Genomic DNA, 8655 nt, shown 5'->3' with positions numbered 1-8655 from the left:
ATATGTGGGGCCCATATGGTTTGGAAATGGGCTGAAAAATGGGCCCCATATAGGATTGTCCGCGGGTTCCGTAATGGCCCCATATTAAATGCCCATATAGGTGTTATGTTAGGAAAATCTGGGAACTAAATGGGCCCCAACTGGGAAAAGTACACAGAAACCCACCTGGGCCCCATCTTTCAAGTTTTTGTGGGTACCATGTAGGCACCACATAGGCTAAAAAAGTGGGTTTTAAGTGGGATTGTCCGCAGGTTCCATAATGGCCCCATTTTATAAGCCCATCTCGGTGTTATATTGGTAAAATCTGGGAACTAAATGTGCCCCAACTGGGCAAAGTACACAGAAACCCACCTGGGCCCCATCTTTCAAGTTTTTTGTGGGTACCATGTGGGCACCACATAGGCTAAAAAGTGGGTTTTAAGTGGGATTGTCCGCGGGTTCCATAATGGCCCCATTTAATAAGCCCATCTCGGTATTATATTGGTAAAATCTGGGAACTAGATGGACCCCAACTGGGCAAAGTACACAGAAACCCACCTAGGCCCCATCTTTCAAGTTTTTGTGGGTACCATGTGGGCACCACATAGGCTAAAAAGTGGGTCTTAAGTGGGATTGTCCGCGGGCTCTGTAATGGCCCCATTTTATAAGCCCATCTCGGTGTTATATTGGTAAAATCTGGGAACTAAATGGGCCCCAACTAGGCAAAGTACACAGAAACCCACCCGGGCCCCACCTTTCAAGTTGTTTTGTGGGTACCATGTGAGTACCACATAGGCTAAAAAGTGGGTTTTAAGTGGGATTGTCCGCGGGTTCCATAATGGCCCCATTTTGTAAGCCCATCTCGGTGTTATATTGGTATAATCTGGGAACTAAATGGACCCCAACTGGGCAAAGTACAAAGAAACCCACCCAGGCCCCACCTTTCAAGTTGTTTTGTGGGTACCATGTGAGTACCACATAGGCTAAAAAGTGGGTTTTAAGTGGGATTGTCCGCGGGTTCCATAATGGCCCCATTTTATAAGCCCATCTCGGTGTTATATTGGTATAATCTGGGAACTAAATGGACCCCAACTGGGCAAAGTACAAAGAAACCCACCCAGGCCCCACCTTTCAAGTTGTTTTGTGGGTACCATGTGAGTACCACATAGGCTAAAAAGTGGGTTTTAAGTGGGATTGTCCGCGGGTTCCATAATGGCCCCATTTTATAAGCCCATCTCGGTGTTATATTGGTAAAATCTGGGAACTAAATGGACCCCAACTGGGCAAAGTACACTGAAACCCACCTAGGCCCCATTTTTCAAGTTCTTAGTGGGTACAACATGAGGAAAACATGAGCTAAAAAGTTGGAATGGCATTAGCAGTGGGTTCTGTATTTGCATCTTATTTCTAGTTTGAATTGACTAAGTTCTGGCACTGAGTGGGCCCCATGTAGTAAAACAGTCACAAAATCAATTTTTCAGACGGCTAATACGGGTTCTGTGACACAAAGACACCAAATATATTAAAGCTGACCGCAAACAAAATCTAGTTTGTAAATAAAACCATTTCAAAAATCACGAGGGTACACAAAACAACATTTTTCACATTTATTTTGTCCAACAACTGTGATTTTACGTAACTGTATTCCAAAGTGCGTAAACGTTTAAAAACTAGAAATGTCAAACTACAGCAAAATTCCTTAGATATTTGGAACTGTAGCAACATGGGGAAAAAGTCAGATGGAAAACTCAAAAGCTTATCTTGAATCAGCAGGGTTTGTTTTTTTACAGAGCCGTAAGTCTATTTTGTACCCTTGCAGCCCTCGGTCCTCCTCTGTCTTTAGCTCCACTGAACCACTTGGACAGAGCCTTCTCTGCTTCTTGCAAGTTGACTTTTGATGTTAAATAATTCTTCAGTGCCTCTGCAAATGAAGAAGAAGAAAAACGGGCAAGCCAAAGTAAAGTTAATCTTAGCTTACTTCATTTGGTGATGATTTTCAAAGAACAATGTTTATTTCACTTTATTGCCTCAAAAAATATATACAAATTGCATGATAACCAATCTCAGTTACACTTTCAAACACTTTATTAAAAAAGTTTAGTTTTCTAAAGTTCAAATGTCTCAAGTGAAACTAACTTACCATACACAACATTAAAAAGACGCAAATCTCTGAACTTTTTTTCCCCATGTCGGCCAAGCATGTTGTACTCCACAGCCAGCTCAGGTGATATGAGGAATTTCATCATCCTTCTTGTGGCATCGTCTACACTTGTTTCCCCTGTATCTGCTACCATGGCAACCTGAGGGGAACATACAAAAAGGACAGATTAGATACTGGCATCTGGTTAGGATGCCTCCCTGGTGAGGTGTTTTGGGCACGTCCCACCAGGAAGAGACCCAGAACACCCAGGACATGCTGGAGGGACTATGTTTTTCGGCTGGCCTGGGAATGCCTTGGGATTCCCCCGGAAGAGCTGGGCCAAGTGCCTGGAGAGAGCGAAGTCTGGGCCTCTCTACTTAGTACCGGATTGGGTCGAGGGGCAGCAGCCTAAGCTTAAGATAATGGACCGGAATGGAGGATAAATGGACACTTTACATATTACTTAATGTTTACTGTGTGGTGATAAAAAAAAAAATGGTAGTAAACACAAGCTAAACTAAAAAAATTAATTGCGCTTCCTTAACCCTTTATCCCCAATAATGTTACGCAGGATAACTGGTAGGTCTGGTAGGTTTTTTCCTCTACTGTATACTATATGAATGTAATCAAGGATTAATAACAGAAAGAAAAAAGAAATTGAAATTTTGCCATTTTTACTAAAGGCAATCAAAATGTACATGAATAAAATATTTAAATTAGTCAATTCAAATTAATAACTCTAAAACACTGAACAAAATTAAGTATTTGACCCTGTGGTTTATTTTCGGACATCTCTTTTCTTCTAAAAGTCCAGGCGTGTTGGGCCCCTGGCAGAGCTCAGGTTTGACGAGACAGGTTTGGAAAAACCTGTCGCTGGCGACTTTTTGGGGGCTAAAGGGTTAAAATAAATAGGAATTGGCCAAAATTTGTATAAACTATGAAATAGCAGAACAAAAGTAAAAAAAAAAATCTTTATCTGTTATCAGAATCAAATATTTGATTAGAATAAAAAATTTAACTTTCTGGAAGATTTCTCGTTACATCTGTCATAAAAGTAACAACATCTCAGAAAAAAAACATGATAGCAACAGAAAAATATGATAGCAGTGTGATGTGATGGTCCCTGGCCAGATTTTTACACATATTATAAGCCCTGTGACACAAAAACCACAGAACTCTGACACGCACAGACTGTTTTCCTTCGTGCTAATGAAGAAAAATGCTGGTCTGGTATGTAAAAGGGAATTTATTCTTCCAGGACCTGAAGCTCCGTAATGCAGCCCTCCAACAGCCAAACCTATCTGTTCTCTGATTGTCTTGATGCATGCTCAATCATCCAGGTAAGTAAATCTCCAAAAGTTGATTCTGTTCATCTGGACGTAGCGCTTGCAGCATTTTCTCCCACTGAAAATGCTACGTCCAGATGAACAGAATCAACTTCTGGAGATGTTCTCTGATTGGATTGTTTAATTGGTGATTGACATGAAATTGACCAATCAGCTGAAAGGAAGAAAAATAGGGTCAAAATTTGGATGTGTAAGTATAAATCCACACACAGCCAGGAAAGCCGAGCGCAGAGTTGTTTGTAGCACCAATTCAGCCAGAGTGGAGCCAGATGGATTTTCCATCCATCCACACTGTAAAGTCTATAGACCAGCAAGTGATAAATTAACAGTGTTGTTGGTATTTTCTAAAACAGTTGTATGCAATAGGAATTGCTGTTTATAGTCCTCCTGTATATCTGCATGTTCCCTCCCAATTAAAACCTGTGATAATGGAGATTCAAATTCATGTCATACCTATACCAACAGTTATCAAGTATCCAGATCGACCTTTACTGATGTGCTCTGTCAGTGCGCCCCAGGGCAGCTGTGGCTACAATGTAGCTTGCCATCGCCAGTGTGTGATTGTGTGTGTGAATGGGTGAATGACTGAATGTAGTGTGAAGCGCTTTGGGGTCCTTAGGGACTAGAAAAGCGCTATAAAAATGCAGGCCATTTACCATTTAAAGGAAAATTGTTATTTCCATGTATTTTCCTGTTCTGCCTTCAACTTTGAGGACTTCCCCCCACATTTCTAGTTGTGACAGTGCACCTACAACAAAAAAAATCTGCTGTGATTTACATTTGTTGAAAGAGCAATTTTGTAAAATAGTCTATTTTTGTATGCACAGTTTACAAATCTGTCCTGTACAGCATGGACTGATTGCATGCTAAAAAGTTGTTGCTTAAAAATAAAACAATAAATTTTTAATTAATAACATCAGCAGAAAGCCTTGTTATTAATTAGATGTACAATTTCTATAGAATACGAAACAACTCAGTTCATTTTTGATCATATCAATACCAGCATATTACACAACTAGTGATGGGATTTTCGTCTCTTTTTAGAAAGCCGGCTCTTTCGGCTCCCAACCGGCTCTTCAGGTTGTTTTGTTGCTTTAATTAATTTATTATTAACAACAATATAAAATTATGAACAAAAGGAATTACTAATGTAAAAAAAGAAATGTGGTTTTATTTATATATGTTTATATATAAATATATATGGTGGCCCCTAGAGACAAAGCATGTACAAACTCCAAAACCCATTTCTAGCGTCAACTGAACTTCCAAAACAGAGCTATCTAGATCACTTAATTTACACAATTGAAATCATATGTGTATTTTTTGTGTATTTATACACAAGCACTCATATATATTCATAAAAAATTCCAAAAACTGTTCATTTACCTGTTACTACCACACACCAAATCCGGTCGTTGGTACTTCCTGGCTTGTGTAGCCACTAGGTAACAAAATCTCAACACTGTGCCTAGCATCCTGGAGCACTTCTGTTGTGTTTTGTACGTGCTTTGGAGTTTGTACGTGCTATGGAGTTTTTACGTGTTTTGGGGTTTGTACGTGCTTTGTCTCTAGCAGCCACCGTAAATATACTTTTATTTATTCTCTCCACATAAAATGTAATAAATAAATCATATAATACAAAAAAAACAACTATTTACATTTCAACTTTTAACTATTTAAATTTTCAGCTTTTTCCTTTTAAACAAATTTAAAGTGAAACAACACAAAACACTGCAAACCACAACACAATTAAATATAAATTATAATATGAAAACAAACAGAAGATGCACATTCTCTGTCATATGGGCCTGCATGAATAAACTTTCTGAATCCTTTATCATCCGCAATTGAAAATAGTTGTGGATGATTACTATACCTTTCTAATGTGACGTTGTTGTCCCTGGCTCTCTTTCTCTCTCTCTCCCTCCTGCTCTGTTACTGTGCTACTGCGTGTGTAACAACCGCCCCTCCCCCCTCTTCCCAGCCCAAAGCACAAGGCTCGCGTGCAGAGTGAAGCGGAAAAAGAGTGCGAGAGAGAGGGTGAGAGAGAGAGAAAAAACACGCTTGTGTCGTTCACTTCAAAGAGCCGTTTCGTTTTGACCAACACATCACTAACAACCATGATGAAAAACGCTCATCTGCTTCCATCACCATCAGCTGATTAACATTGAGCTGCTGCAGTCAACACCATCAAACTAATTTACTGTTTAATGTTATGTTATTGAATGCTTTTATTTTTAAATCTTTACCAGCGCTTAAAGACTGTAGATGTTCACACCTGGTGTTAGAAAACCGAGCTCACTGCAGTATTTTTTTTTATAACAGGAAATTTAAATTTTTATTGGTTACCGTGTTTATTACCACTTTTATCAGTAATGTACTTCCTATAAAATATGGATTTGATAAGTTACCGGTTTATTGAAATCAGCTAGTGAACACATCGATCACTTTATTGAACTACACGCCTTACACTCTTGTGAGCTCTGGTTACTAACAGCAGGTGTGAATGTTTGGAGTCCAAAACGCAGATAAAGATTAGAATAACAAGGCAATGTAAAATCAGTTTAATGCAGTTGACAGTAGCAGCTCAGATGGAAATCAGCCAATTGTGAGGAGAGCAGAGGACCAAAACTGTCAGAGTTGTGGGTCAAGTGAAGAGAACACTGTTGGCATTATTGTTAGCATAAAAGATGAAAATTAAATAAATGTTAAATTTTAAAATAGATCATTGCCTCCTGTGCCTAAATAAATATATATACTTAATACCAATAAAAAAAAAAGGATGCCCCAAAGACCATCACTTTTCAAAAATAATAATAATAATAATAATAATAATAAGTAATACAAATAATATGAAAGTTACTTACATGTCAAAGATGGTGCTTGTGATCTTGAAGAATCTAAACGTGATAAGGAAATGAAAGAAAGTGCATGAGAAAATACAAACATTTTTGTTTTTTCCCAGGATAATTCAATATAAAAGATTCTCTTACTAATGCACAAAATGAACAGTGTAATTAAAAGTTTGAAAGGCACTGCATGTGTTTATATGATAAACTGACTAATTCAAGCAGAAAACACTAGCAGTGCAAAAATGTATCTAACTAGCTGACAGACTTTAAAGTCACAGGAAGATATATCAAAATGGTGACTTATGCCAGAACAAATGACTTGACAGACATAAATCCTAAATTCCTTTAAGTAAAAAAGGAATTACTTTTTTATAAGTGGTCCCTAGTGGTTTTCAAATTATTACATGGCTTGTTAATTTTTTATTAAATTATTAAGAAGCCAGATGAGTTCAAAACATTTACAAATTACTATAAAGCACTATCCAAACTTCAAATCAAGTGGCAAAATCTCCAAATTAAAAGTACTCGCAAACTATAAAAATTTGATTATACTTAAAAATATGCAAAAACTAATTTAGTGGAATTTTTACCTGCTCAAGAATACATTGAACATGCAATATTTAATTGAAAAGAACAAAATTTGTGTACTTTTAGAAAGGATTATTAAATATTTGGGGATACTAGACATAAAGAGGGTCTCGTACATTTACGGGCATCTAATTTCCTGGATTTAATGGTTTAAAAGTTTAATAGGTCTTTGAAGTTGATAATAAAATTGAGTCCATTATTAGCAAAAAGAATTTAAAAAAAAAAAGAGCAAAAAAATGCTTAATATATAATAATTGTTTTAAACTTAAGCTTTGTAATTGTAGCAGATTTCATTGTCTGTAATTTTTTATTTAGCCCCACAGTAGTAAAAGCCATAAATGGGAGTTAGATTTATTACTAGTATTTTACACAGCATTCAGCTATAATAACATGTTCTGCATTTTCCTACTTCACCATCTGATCTGAACAGCTGCACTCTCTTAATTAATTAATGACCTAACATTTCTCAGTAACCAATAACTAGATGGAACAGCACAGTATCTAAGAGAGTGATCAGACAGTGTTTGAGCTAAAGACGCTGTGTGTTTCTTTTGGGGGCTTTTTACACACTGATCCACCACCGTTTTCCCATAGTACAATGCATATCTGGTAACATTACCGTATTCAGATCAGAAAACCGTTTCAGCTGCAGGCATCTACTCCTGTAATTTAAACAATCACCTTGCTACACTGCACATGAATATTACGTAACATGGTATGACTAGCTCATGTTCAGACATTTAAGATACTGTTCAGCCATTTTGTTTACTGGGTAGTGCATAATGGCCGAGTTAGCTGAGCAGGAATCCACTAAAGCCAAAAAAATAATATAAATTTTTTAAATTAATTACAAAAACCTTATAGGAAAACCCAAGAAACAGTTGCAGAAGCACAGAAAAAAACTGCCGTGTACGTTATAGTGTGTAAATTCAAAAACTGTATAGAGAGAATGGTGCAATGAAAACAGAATAAGATAAGATGAACTTTATTGAGTAGAATATAGGCAGTAAGAGTTTTTTAATTAACTTTAAATTATGTTTGCCAAAGACAATGCAGCAAATTAACCCAGTTCTACCTGCTAGCTAAAGATGTTATGCTTCTCCCCCTTATACCGTTTAGGACGACTATAGAAAGTTACTAAAATAACCATTGATGAAAACGTATCAAACTTTAAGTATTTACCTTTGTCATAGTTTTCGATTCTTTGGTATCCTTTTGTCCTCCACGTTCTTAAACACCAGGGAGAGAAAAGGCGCAACAGACGAAAGACCGCGAAGACTAGACGCTAGGCGGTGCAATCTGCTCCTCCCTCTTTTTAAACGAGCCAATAGGAGCTGCTCACATTAAAAACAACTTTATTTAAAAAGTCGTTTTACACCTGATACAAAAATTTTAAAAGTCAAACAATGCACAAGTTTAAAAGAACAATTTTATTTTTAAAAGTTTTTTAAGCATAGGGATGGTTAATATGTTTTAAAAAGTAATATATAATATTTATCAAAAAGTGTCACCCAAATCAACATCATAATAAAAATATAATTAATAAAAATATAATAATGATAAGAAGAAGAATAACAGTTTACCTAAAAGCTCTTCTAACATTAGACTGGTTTTGAAAAGTTTCAATAGTGTCAATACACCATAAGGACAAGGGAGTTTCACAGTTGAAGTGTGACTGCTTGAAAGACCCCATTCCCTCTCCTTTCCACTAGTTCAAAGAAAATATAAATTATTTCTGGTTATATAATTT

The 8655-nt window shown here is 36.8% G+C and overlaps 1 long non-coding RNA gene across 1 annotated transcript; it reads right to left on the bottom strand.

Moving 5' to 3' along the window:
- Positions 1-1572: 1572 nt before the first annotated feature.
- On the bottom strand, positions 1573-8270 carry LOC146711909 (uncharacterized). Its single transcript, XR_014920214.1, has 4 exons — positions 8088-8270; positions 6333-6365; positions 2120-2279; positions 1573-1900 (listed from the first exon to the last, which is right to left on the bottom strand). It is a non-coding gene; the product is annotated as an uncharacterized LOC146711909 (long non-coding RNA).
- Between the last annotated feature and the right edge of the window lie 385 nt (positions 8271-8655).

This window comes from Copadichromis virginalis, linkage group LG4, assembly GCF_057382275.1.
Source record: "Copadichromis virginalis isolate Kocher_CV1m ecotype Utaka linkage group LG4, C_Virginalis_male_GT1.1, whole genome shotgun sequence".
Lineage (NCBI taxonomy): Eukaryota > Metazoa > Chordata > Actinopteri > Cichliformes > Cichlidae > Copadichromis > Copadichromis virginalis.
The sequence above is the reverse complement of the archived record's forward strand: the minus strand, read 5'-3'. Positions and strand labels throughout refer to the sequence as shown.